At 42.6% G+C, this 13,808-nt stretch overlaps 1 pseudogene; it reads left to right on the top strand.

Annotated features, from left to right (window-relative positions):
• Window positions 1-13,808, top strand: part of LOC117355283 — a 76,196-nt pseudogene that overhangs the window by 30,616 nt on the left and 31,772 nt on the right.

The following is a 13,808-nucleotide window of genomic DNA, read 5'->3' as shown; positions in this document are numbered from 1 at the left end:
ATTGGACCAGTGCGGACCGCCAGTGCCACATCAATCTTCTGGAACTCAGGGCGATTTTCAACGCCCTCTCAATGCCTTTCAACATCTGCTTCGCGACAAAGTGGTCCTCATCCGCACAGACAACCAAGTCGCCATGTACTATGTCAACAAACAGGGAGGAAGGGGATCGGCCTCCCTCTGCCAGGAAGCTCTGAGGGTCTGGGATTGGGCGATTCACCACAACATCTTTCTCAAAGCTGTCTACATTCAAGGGGTGGACAATGCCTTAGCGGACAACTTGAGTCGTCTTCTACAACCTCACGAATGGACTCTCCATTCCATGCCCCTTCATCAGATCTTCTCTCAGTGTGGAACACCTCAGATAGACCTCTTTGCAGCCCCCCACAACTCCAAACTGCCTCAGTTCTTCTCCAGGATCTACACTCCCCACCGCTTGGAGGCAGATGCATTTTTTCTGGACTGGACGAATCTCTTTCTATATGCGTTTCCTCCATTTCCTCTCATTCAAAAGACTCTAGTCAAGCTGAAGTCAGACCATGCCACCATGATTCTGATTGCTCCTCGGTGGCCCAGACAACCTTGGTACTCCCTTCTACTTCAACTCAGCACCAGGGAGCCTTACCCTTTACCAGTATTTCCCTCGCTACTTACACAGCACCAGGGATCTCTGCTCCACCCCAACCTGCAGTCTCTACACCTGACAGCTTGGTTCCTCTCAACATAACTCCTCTCCAGTTCTCTCAACCTGTAAGGGATGTCTTGGAAGCTTCACGGAAGCCTGATACCCGGCAATGCTACCACCAAAAGTGGACCAGATTCTCTTCTTGGTGTTTTTCTCATCATCATGAGCCACAACACTCCTCCTTGTCTTCAGTTTTGGACTACCTTTTGCACCTTTCTCAATCGGGCCTCAAATCAACCTTGATACAGGTTCATCTCAGTGCAATTGCTGCTTTCCATCAGCCTCTTCAAGGGAAACTTCTCTCTGCTCATCCTGTGGTTTCCAGATTCATGAAAGGACTTTTCCATGTCAATCCTTCCCTCAAACCGCCTCCAGTGGTTTGGGACCTCAACGTTGTTCTTGCTCAACTTATGAAACCTCCATTTGAACCTCTCAACAAGACTCACCTGAAGTACCTCACTTGGAAAGTTGTCTTCCTCATTGGCCTCACTTCCGCCCGACGGGTCAGTGAGCTCCAAGCCTTGGTTGCTGATCCACCTTTAACAGTGTTCCATCATGACAAGGTGGTCCTTCACACTCATCCAAAATTCCTACCCAAAGTGGTCTCACATCCCACCCACCTCCCCTAGGTTGGCTTCTCTGCTAGCTATCTGAACTGAGGAGACGTGCATTGTGCAGGGTGGGAAGGGTAACATTGCTATATTGAAAAATGATTTTAAAAACCCAGACTGGCAAATAACATGCTTAGGTTTAAAACTTTTCTTGCTCTTTCTTTGGGAGCATCTTCTTTTTGGAGTTCTCTTGTAACTATTAGACTTGCTTTAGAAAATAAAAAGTTTATATAATTTTGGATTCTAGGCAGCTCTAGAATTTTCTGTGAGAAAAGGAACATGCAATCGGAGGTTGTTATAGGCGGGATCAAGACATTTTGCTGTAGTTGTGGGTGACTGAGTTCTTGTTTTGATGTTTTCATGGGCTGTATTTGCTGCTGTTACACCTTTCTTTAATTGTTATTTTTCCCTTTAGGTTTATTGCTAGTTGGAAAATTAGTTTCATAACTTAACTTTTTTTAAAAAGAGAGAGGTTTGAAGGCTTATTGCGGAATTTTCTTAACATCAGAAATCCCATGTACTTCTGTGAGCCTAGAAAATTGTGTTTCTTGATTGCTACTAGTGCTCCATAGTTACTAATGCACGATTACCGTCTTTTGTTTCTATCCAGCAGATTCAGGAGACGAAGAGGGAGGAGAATCAAGAAAAATGGCTTCTAGAAAATGAACCTATCCCAAGACAATCAGGAAATGTCAGTGAGAATATTTCCCTGAGGAATGAGGGTCAAAACACAAGGAATTATCAACAGAAATCAGAGAAGAAGCAGAGAAACCCTGCAAGAGACTCCCTGGATGCAGTCACTGAGGGTGAGAAAAGTGACAGGGAACTCACAAATATCCCTGAGCTCCAGAGACACTTGAGAGAAGAGAGACCCTTACGAAACAAAAACAGTGACCAAATGGCTTTTCAACTCCACCAGGGATAGATGAAAGGGAATAAATCCATTCTACGTGACATTGCTGGAAAAAGCCTTGATAAGATATATCATTTATTATTGCCCAAGAGAATCCACCCCAGGGTGAGACCCTTTTTGTGTTGTCAGTGTAGGAAAGGTTCCAAATGAAAGGTGAACCTGAAATACAGCAGAGAATGCATGCTGAAGGGAAACCTTTTACGTGTAGTGACTGTATCATGTAGAAGGATTTATGGTTCACTTAGCAGTATTATAAACACGTTACGTTTCTGTTAAGTGGTCTAGAGAAAACCATAACCTTTTATTCAAGTTCAAATATCATGGTCTAATTATACGACACAAACCCAGGCTAATGAGAAATATCTTTATTATGAAAATAGAAAAATATAATTCACAAGCCAGCTGCAGAATCTAAATATTGTTCAAAATATCTAATTACACAAATGAAACTCAGTACATGATTGTCACAATCTAATGGTTAGACAACTAAGTAAAACTTCTTGTTACACACACACACTATTCCTTATAATAATAATCCCTGATTAGCAAATGATTATATTATCACCCAGGTAACTTTTCAACCCTTTACCTTTATCAATGATTCCTATCTAATTCCCAAGCTAATAAAAGTAATTTCCGTATGCTCACCCTTAATTAGCCTCTCCGGCACAATTAGGTGGAAGAGAAAACTTCGTGTCAGCTGGAAGACGTCAGGAATATTGTTGTAAAAGTTGCACGTGTTGAAAATCCTTGATGAGGCTATAAATCATCAGCAATAAGTTCCGTTTATCTGTGCTAAGTTCAGAACAGTTTTTAAATGTCCGAATTTCTATCTCTTAGGCAGAGAATCACACGAGGTAACTTACAGGTCTAATTATTGAAAGAAAAAGTTTACAATTAGAACATCTGTGAGCAGATCTGAGCTTCCCCGGACCTTATCACAGACTAACTAATTATTAATTAATTAGCACCTTTCTTTTCTTGAATCTCATCAGATGACTTCCTCGGACCAATCCAGAAACAGAACTTGATGAATAGCCTTTCTGTATAAAGTATCATGTATGCTGGAAGACCCAGGGCTGTTAGACAGATAAGAACAGAATAATTTCTTCAAGATTCACACTGTTCCATTATTAAAGCACAGATGAATGCCCTTGAATAGCAACATTCGGGTACATCCCCATAATGCATCATTCTTCTTACTTCTTGCAAAATTCATGCTGGAAAGTTGCTTGCAGAGAGAGATTCTTGAAACAATGGTTCAGGCTTGATGACATCATAGAGGCCTAACCTCAGGTGTGAATACGGAAATATCCCTACAGTCCCCCCTTTTGGAGGAGAAATAACTTCAATGGAGTCTATTTCACCTTCAACCTAACTAAGTAGGAAAGGATCGACAAGACCCAAGGTGATATAAAAATGCATAAACATAAGCAATACCATATAAATCAGCGATAAATCAAAGATATCAATAATCAATGGATAATAATCATAAAGGCAAGGGCAAAATATATGTGCCCAGCCAAATAAATGATAATAAAATCACTGAATAATGGCAATATATGATAAAATCAAAAAATCATAACTACTTAGCAAGGCACAAAAGGTATGCCAAAGCAAAAGTTAAGACAGGAAGATCATAATCAAAAATACGGCTAGCAAAATTACTCTTTCATAGCCGCAATGAAATCATGCATTCTTAAGTCTGTATGTAATGGTTTCTGTTGAATAAGACGTCTAATACGGATGGTCTCATAGAGTGCAAAAACAGAGAACCCAAATAAGAGAACCCACAGGATGGCAAAAATTGGAATAACAACAGTGATAAAAAGATCAAAATTGCGGGTATCAACTACTTCATGTACATTGGAGGAGCCAATATGAAAGTCCTCAATATGAAGCTTATCATTATCAACTTTCAGTTCAATGGTGTGGGAAGGTTTTGTCATCAAATATTGTTCCACTTCAAGGGTAAAGTTGATGGGATGTCCACGGAAAACATCCAGATTTCCAATTCAGTTTCAGTAGGAGTAGAGTCCAAATGGAAAAGAGAAACATCGAAAGAAGATATGCTGGAGCAGGATCTGGAACGGGAAGAACAAGAAACCAGGAGAATCTTGAAGGACAACACGGGACTGCGGACCAGGATCGATTACTTTGGTACCAACGCCAATCAGCAGGACAACCAGGAACAGCATCGGCAGAACTCGTTTCGCCATCTGAAAAACAGAAAAGAGAGAGAACAGCCTAGGCTGTTGCTAGGTTAATGTCTTCATCACAACAATGGTTTCATCCTGGGCAAATTTACTGGGATGACATGGTCTCAGTTGATTAATGTGGACCCATTTAAGGACATCTGCACCTGGAGAATTTGATTTGATGCGAATTTGATAGGCCACAGGTGAAGCTTTTTCCACTATAGGGAATGGACCATGCCAACTTGGCAAAAATTTACTTTCTTTGGCCTTGGTTTTGCCAAAATTGTAATAGAATACCTTGTCGCCAATTTGGTATTCCTTTGTGGTAGTCCTATGATCATAATAGGCTTTTCTACCTTTAGCAGCAATTTCCAGATTTTTCTGGGCAAAAGAAAATGCACCCTGTAAATGGTTACGTAAATGGGTGACATATTCATGAGCAGTAGTAGCACTAGAAAGATTTACATCATTAGTTCTATACAACAAATGAATTGGTAATGTCATTTCTCTACCTGTCATCATTTCAAAAGGCGTCACCCCCGTAGACCGGTGAGGCGTGGCACGAATAGCCATCAGTACCAAAGGTAACTTCATGTCCCAATTCTTACCAGAGGTAGACACGTACTTCTTCAGGATCGTGATGATGGTACGATTCGCTCTTTCCACTTGTCCCGATGATTGAGGGTGGTAAGCTATGTGAAATTTACTTTTCACTCCGAGTATCTTCCACATATGTCGCATCACATCCGCAGTGAAATGTGATCATTGGTCTGAGTCCACTCTCATGGGCAAACCCCACCTACTGAACACATGATTCAGTAACAAGGTAGCGGTAGTCTCTGCCGTACAATTGGGTGCAGGCAAGCACTCAATCCACTTTGTAAACAAACAAGTGACAGTCAACATATACTTATTACCTCGGGAGGAACGGACCACTGGACCAATCCAGTCAATCTGGATGTCGGACCAGGGCATGACCAAACCCTTCTTTCTCAAGGGTGCTCGGTGAAGTGGTGTCGAGGGTTGAAATTGGCAACAAGTCAAGCAACCTCTCGTATATAACTGCACATCTTGCCGCATGTGAGGCCAATAGGCCACTTGCTTCAGTGTCTCATAGGTAACTTCTTCACCTCTATGTCCTGCACAAGGTTCATCATGGGCATGTTGCAACATGATTCCTCGATATGCACGGGGTACAACCCACTGCACAATACCATGCTTACTCGTCCGAGTGAGCAGGTCCTGGTGAATCGAAAATTTCTCTCTGGAGGTGTAGAGTATCCTCAGTTCTTCATCCTTCTGATCGTCTTCAGACAATGGATGATCCTGTGGATTCTGTATGAAGTTATAGAACTTTCCCAGGATAAGATCGGTCTTCTGAGCGGTTACAAGATCAAAGGAAGGGATATCATTACCCCACTGCACTACAGGTGTTTCAGCTACCTGTTTCGCTTGGCGTCGAGTAATAGCATGTACCATTGAAAACAACTCTTCAGGGCATTGCCATAGTTCACCTGACAAAGCACCTTCTTTGGCCAGTTGATCCGCAAGGTCATTTCCGATCTTGTCAGAACTATTAACCTTAGCATGACCTTTCACTTTCTTCCAGTAGATGTTCATGTCATTGTCTCGTACCAATTGATCTAAGGCTAGAATCAAGTCGCCATGATGGACAGGCTTTCCTTTGGAATTTAACATGTCCTTTTTTTTCCACACGGGTAAGTGAGACACAAAGTTTTGACGCACATAATCAGAATCTGTACAGATAATCAGTTCTGGGATCCCCTTTTGTACCGCAGACTGTACAGCGACCAAGGCTGCTACAATCTCTGCGTATTGGTTGGTTTTAGCACCCAATCTATACTTCAAGGTTTCCATAGGTGTGTCGGCATTCCACACTACACCTACTCCTGCGACCAGAGTATGGGTCGAGGTCTGGTGGAAGGCACAGCCATCTACGTAGACTTGAGGTATATTGGCACATAGGTGTTCATCGTAAAGATGATGACGATGGGGTTCCTCCTCTTCTGGTGGAACATCAGGTTCTGGTATACCTGTAAGAGAATCTTGTTCTGTACAATCATGCAATTCTGCTATCCCTTGGGCTACTGTGTTACGATGTTTCAGGGCATACTTTACCTGTAAAGGCCATCCTTGGAGAGCCAAAGTCCATGAGACTATTCGGCTATTGGAGACACGACCAGTCTTGATCTTGTCACTACCCAAGAAACTAATGGGTTGATGACAAGTCTCTACAATGAGTTTTTCTCCTTGGATATAACTCCGAAAATGTTGAAGAGCCCAAACAGTTGACAGTAGAGCTTTCTCACATTCAGAATACTTCTTCTCTACATCGGTGAAGCCTTTGCTTGCATAGGCCACCACACGCTTGTCAGAGTCGTATTTCTGGTACAGGACAGCACTCATAGAGTGTTTGGAGAATCCTAGGTCGATGAAGAATTCACGACCACTCTCGGGGTAGGACAAGCAAGGAAAGCGACTAAGCTGCTCTTTCATCTCTTGCATAGCATCTTCCTGTTCAGGACCCCACGTCCAAGGTACATCCTTCTTTAGTAAGGCAACCAAGGGTCTAGAGATCTCTGCATACTGATCTATGAACTGTCGAGAATAATTGCATATTCCTAAAAATGAACGAAGTTCCGTCAAATTGGTAGGTTTCCTCAACTGTTGTAGGGCCTGTATCCTTTTCTTCTGTGGTCGAAGACCTTCAGAGGAAATGTCATACCCTAAATAATTCAGAGATGTTCGGCACCATTGACCTTTGGCAAGGGTCAATTTAGCTCCTGCATTTTGCAATTGTTGGAACACATGTTCTACCTCTTCCAGGTGTTTCTGAAAGGTGGGACTCTTGATCAGGATGTCATCCACATAGACTAGAGTTCCTCGAGCTTCCGCATCTGGAAGGGCTTTATGGAGAAATATGTTGAACTCAGCTGGAGAGTTCAGAAAACCAAAAGGTGTTCTATTCCACGTGTACTGTTTCTTCCCAAAGGTAAATGCTAGTTTGTATTGATCCGGTGGATGTACAGGAACTGTCCAAAATCCAGAAGCTAAATCCAAACTGGTAAAATACTTAGCTCCTTTGATGGTAGTCAAGCTCTGGTCAAGATGGGCCATAGGCCACCTAGACAAGGGTACCCGCTTGTTTAGCTGTCGGTAGTCCAAGGCAATTCTCCAACTGTTATTCTTCTTCAGGATTGGCCACAAGGGTGAGTTGTATGTACTGTTGCAAAGCCTAATGATACCCCTAGTTTCTAAGGTATCAAGTATCTCTTGCACGGACTCATATGAGGCCAAAGGAATCTTATACTGACGTACAAAGACGGGCTTACTGTGGAGATCCATAGGAATCTTTGTCACATGTAGATCGGTCAGACCAGTGTCATAAGAATCCACTGCAAAAAGGTCTCGATACTTGTACAACAACTGTGTGAACTGAGCCTTTTCTTCATCAGAAGAGCACGCATCAGCTAGATCCACTTGTTCCTTTACCATAGCATCAAACTTAGAAAAAGGTTGGTTGGAAGAGATTTCCACTTGGTCTTCAATCTGTTCTTGCAAAGATGAAGAATCAATGGCATTCACCGCTTTAGATTGGTCAGACAGAGCTAACTTCCTGGATAAAATCAAAAAATCATTCTCCACTGTTACATGGGAAGTCGTTGCATCATATGGCCAAAGGAAGTCCAGTGAAATGAGTCCTTTAGGTGAGGTAAAAATTCGGTCCAGTATATCCCCCCCTTGGCAGGGGTCAACAATGGAAGACAAGCTGCCAATGATAGGCAATGTTACCTCAACATCAGGAAAAGATTCACCCACCAGAAAACCCAAATGTTCTCCAGCGGAGAGAAAGACTTCCGTAGGTTGAGCATTGACAATCAATACATGGAAAGAAGAGGTAGGTACTTCAAGACATGGTAAAGCACCTAGAGAAAGACCATGCTCGAGAAAAGAGGTATTCGGGTTGAAAAAGCCAATATCATCGAGCATGCGTTGACCATGGGCCAAACGAAGAGGTAGAGAAAAATCCTGCACAAGGCCAGGAATCTTGACGTCTTCAGCACAAACCACTTCACAAACTTGAGGAAGAAGTTGTCCAGCCTTCAGACCATCCATCAGGTCCACATTTTCTACCGGGGTGCCATGCAATCTGCTCCAAAGCACACCGTTCACCAAATCAACGTAGACTCCTAGGCGAACAAGACATTCTGATCCTAAACACAAGGATGTGTATAGGCCTTTCACCACAGAAAAGTGATGAGAGAAAGTCTTAGAACCCAGGGTCAGCGGAAGGCTACAAACCCCAACAAGAGGCTTGACCCCCTGACCTGGTATAGGTAGGTGAGTAGAGTGGCGCCGAACAAACGGAACTGATGTGGTTCGCTGAAGTTGACAGTAAAAAGATTCACTAATCATGGAGATGTCACTCTGGAGTAGCAGTTGAGCTTGAACTGGGACAGAACCGTGCAGGTGAACATCAACAAACAAGTCAGTATCATCCTGGTGAAGTACAGCCAGTAGACGAGGATGAGAGGTCAAAGAACTGGAAACAGATGAGGTCGGGTCTTGGACAGTCTCTTGAGGTGGATCTGGCACGGGGAACGTAGACTTCAGAACAATCTCCAAATGGTCAGCCTGGAGAACAATGTCAGATATTTGTTCCTTGGGAACGCTGACAATCTCACGGTCTGTGGGACCCCCTTCTGGAACATTGGCATACCGTAGCTCCAAAATGTGTGGATCCGCTGAACGCAGGAAATTTATTCGAATTGAAGTATCGTTTCGTTCCACAGTACTGGTAACCTGGGGAAGGCGTGTAGTTGGTACCTTTCCAAAAGGAAGGGGACGAGTCACCTGAGCCCAGACCACTTCTTGGACGTAATCCAAAATAGGCCGCAATCTCTTCAAAAGATCGTTTCCAATCAAAAACTCCTCTCCTGGACTAGTGGTAATAATCACTGGGTGTGTAACATTCATTTTGCCTAACTGCAAGGTTAGCCAAGTTTGACCAACTGTCTCAATGTTCTGATGTCCATATGCAACCAAAGACAAATCACTGGGAATAATCGACAGTGGATTCTGGGTACCCAGGGTAGTCTGCAAACGTTGGAATAGTCCCTGAGTGATCAAAGTCACTTCTGAAGCCGTATCAAGTAAACCGGGACAAGACAAAACCTGTTGGAGAAGCAAAGGTATAGTGTACCGTTGACCCATAGGCGTTAACCTACCCAAGAAATACTTGTGTGACTTAATGGAATCCCACGAAGGGAGCCACTCGGTGTTCTCAGATAATTCACTGGATTGTACCAGATCTATGTCTTGTGTAGCATCAGGAGATGTTGTTTGGACAGAAGATACAATAGTGGGTGGAGAAATTGGTTCTCGAACTAGTCATGCGGTATCATCCTCTAACAATTCGGGTGTGTCATCCAGGTCGTCTACTATGGAAGCATGGGTATCAGTTACTACAGACTTGACCACTCGAGTTCCGGAAGGCCTGTAACTGATATTGTTATCCTTTCTCCTTGAGGTCTGTTCCTTTCTCGCGGGGACAGATGCTGCCAATTGTTTAGAAGTCAATTCCAGGGCAGAAATACGATTCACCACCTGAGCCAATTGTTCCATTATCACACTGAGGTCACTCTGCTTCTGTTGCTTATTGGGCCGTCTCTTCTTCTGTGTCTTGGGTCCATCCCTATTGGGTGGTGCATCAGAAGAGGAAGTCTGGTCCGCTGGACGAGATGAAACAGGTCCTGGAGTGGAAACTACAGAGCTAGGTTCCAAAGCAAGTGAAGTCTGAACTGCACATACACTCAGCTTAGATTCCTTAGATCGTGCTTTGGGCACCGGTTTCTCAGATGGGCCTGCAGGAACCCTGACTTTATGATCATAGAAATCCTCGGCTACGGCTAAGATCGATGAGTAAGAGGCCTTTTTCATACCAGCCACAACCACACTCATATATTCAGGCAAGGCTTTTGCAAAGAGAGATCGGAATTCTCCATACTCCAGTTCGTCCTCAGAAGGAGTCCTGTCTGGAAAGAAATGTCGTTTCAGACGGAAAGCAAATTCACGGGGATTTTCTTGGAGTCCACAACGCAAATGGAATGCAGCTTTGCGAGATTCAATGGAATCAGCGTATGTACCATAACGTCTTTTGAGTTGTTGTTCCACCTCTAACACATCCGAAGTACCAGTGATGATGGATCGCAACGTCTCAGAACACTCAGAAGCAAAGGACCAACGGAGTAAACGAAGCTTATCACTGTCCTCTGTCACTGCATAAGTCTCAAAGAACTCATGTATTGAGGCCAAATGTGCTTCAATAGTTAGCTTAGTTCCCTCTCTAAAAGGTTCTATCATTTGTTTAAACATCTTCATTATCTGTACGTGATAGGGTGGTATAGTATAACCACCTCCTTTCTTTTGAGTTTCTTTCCCTGTTTCATTATTGTGCTGTAACCTTTGTGGAGTATGTTGTGAAATGTCTGGTGCTTTGGTGCCATCTGGTGGTTGTTTAGGCTCACTGTAAACTGACCTTACCGGGCGTGGTTTAGAGTCAGAAGGTTCAGTGACGTCACAGGAATTTGAGATAGACCTTACAGGGCGTGGTTGCTGCACTGGGCGTGGTTGCTGCACTGGGCGGTCAGCTAGTGTCACTAATTTCTCAGGGCAGGGTTTGTTACTAGGCAACAAGTCATCTGCAGTAGAATCAGAATACTCCTGCGAATTCCTGTTCCCACCTCCCCCACTAGAGCTGTAAAAAGAACGAAAGACGGTTCTAGGAGCCGGTTTAGGAGAATGAAGAGGTGACACAGGGGGAGAGACAGTTTTAATATCCCTCTCACTACAAATAGCAGCAACTTTGTCTTGTAAAACTTTCACATCAGAAGCTAACGCAGTTCTTTGGAAGGATATATCTTGAACATTCTGGCGCAGAGCCAAATTATCGGCATCTGCCTGACATAACGAGTCAGTTAACTTTGTGACTTGTAACTCGCTTTCGGAAAGTCGGTTCTGAGACTCAACAAAGTCCGCTTGTAAAGCACATAATTGCCTGTCAGCACGGGCTGCCTTATCATTAGACAGACGTTCGGTAGCATCTAACTTTTCACCCAGACAAACATAAGCAGAAGTTACGTCCGCTAGTTCATTCTGCAACCTGGACAAAACCTCAGCATGATTTTTCTGACAAGTAGATAAAGAAAGCTGTAAATCTGCCTTCTGAGCCCGGACAGTATTAAGTTGCGTCACTAAAGATGGACACTTAACACAAGAAATATCCACTGTACTTTTTTTCTGACTTTCAAGTTCAGCATTCAACTCAGAACATTGATGTCGTAACTCAGACATCACCTGATCAAAGTCGGAATGTTGATCTTCACAATTAGAAGCTAACAGTTCAAGGGAATCATTACGAGTCCGTTCTGCTTGCAAAGAATTTTTACAATCCTCTAATTGCTCATATAAATCACTCTGAAGCTGACGTTGTTGAGATAAACTAGCAGAGATAGAAGTTTTAAAAGCAAACAATGCACAAATGAGCTCTGAATAATTTTCTCCTGTAGGTTTAGTACGAGCATGTAGGAGACGCTGCAATACTGAACAATACGCCTGATTAGAGTCCTCTATATCAGCATGTAATAAACGTACAAGGTCAGAAAAATACACATCAGAATCTGTCTGTTTTAAAACTTGCACAGCCAATTTCTGAAAAACATCCTTTTCAAGAGCATGCCACGAAATCTGAGTCTCAGTGTCCACAGACATAGCTACAGTCGTAAATTAGAAACCTAGATATCCCGGCAAACGAGCCCCCAAAATCTGTAGAAGGATTTATGGTTCACTTAGCAGTATTATAAACACGTTACGTTTCTGTTAAGTGGTCTAGAGAAAACCATAACCTTTTATTCAAGTTCAAATATCATGGTCTAATTATACGACACAAACCCAGGCTAATGAGAAATATCTTTATTATGAAAATAGAAAAATATAATTCACAAGCCAGCTGCAGAATCTAAATATTGTTCAAAATATCTAATTACACAAATGAAACTCAGTACATGATTGTCACAATCTAATGGTTAGACAACTAAGTAAAACTTCTTGTTACACACACACACTATTCCTTATAATAATAATCCCTGATTAGCAAATGATTATATTATCACCCAGGTAACTTTTCAACCCTTTACCTTTATCAATGATTCCTATCTAATTCCCAAGCTAATAAAAGTAATTTCCGTATGCTCACCCTTAATTAGCCTCTCCGGCACAATTAGGTGGAAGAGAAAACTTCGTGTCAGCTGGAAGACGTCAGGAATATTGTTGTAAAAGTTGCACGTGTTGAAAATCCTTGATGAGGCTATAAATCATCAGCAATAAGTTCCGTTTATCTGTGCTAAGTTCAGAACAGTTTTTAAATGTCCGAATTTCTATCTCTTAGGCAGAGAATCACACGAGGTAACTTACAGGTCTAATTATTGAAAGAAAAAGTTTACAATTAGAACATCTGTGAGCAGATCTGAGCTTCCCCGGACCTTATCACAGACTAACTAATTATTAATTAATTAGCACCTTTCTTTTCTTGAATCTCATCAGATGACTTCCTCGGACCAATCCAGAAACAGAACTTGATGAATAGCCTTTCTGTATAAAGTATCATGTATGCTGGAAGACCCAGGGCTGTTAGACAGATAAGAACAGAATAATTTCTTCAAGATTCACACTGTTCCATTATTAAAGCACAGATGAATGCCCTTGAATAGCAACATTCGGGTACATCCCCATAATGCATCATTCTTCTTACTTCTTGCAAAATTCATGCTGGAAAGTTGCTTGCAGAGAGAGATTCTTGAAACAATGGTTCAGGCTTGATGACATCATAGAGGCCTAACCTCAGGTGTGAATACGGAAATATCCCTACAATCAAATAATTAGCTCCTAGGGGTCATTTAATGTTAGTTCCTCTTCATTTTCGTTTCAGGGGCAATATCACCAAGAGTGTGAACTATTTGGAAATGTGGCACACTCTTATGAAAAAAGAAGCCCTGTTTCTTTAGCACTCTCCAGACTAGTAGAGGTTAATCTTTACGAGTGGGTATATATCCAATCATGACCAGCAGGTGGAGACTGAAAATAAAACTGTGGAATAGTACATAATAGATACGTTTCCCTATTCCTATCAGTCTTCTTTCAATCTCCAGCAGGTGAGAGTGAGCTGTACCCTTCTCCCATGGTAGGGCTGTTGGAATTTGTATAGGGGGTTCCTAGTCCCTGTTTTTAGCCGGACAGAGCTTGGGTGGGCCCTGTTTGGGGGTCTGTCTGACCTCAGGGGTGTCAAACCCAGCGGGTCTTGAGCGGGGTCCTTCCCCACATTTTTT

Source organism: Geotrypetes seraphini, chromosome 2, assembly GCF_902459505.1.
Source record: "Geotrypetes seraphini chromosome 2, aGeoSer1.1, whole genome shotgun sequence".
Taxonomy (NCBI): domain Eukaryota; kingdom Metazoa; phylum Chordata; class Amphibia; order Gymnophiona; family Dermophiidae; genus Geotrypetes; species Geotrypetes seraphini.
This window is presented reverse-complemented; position numbering and strand designations above follow the sequence as displayed.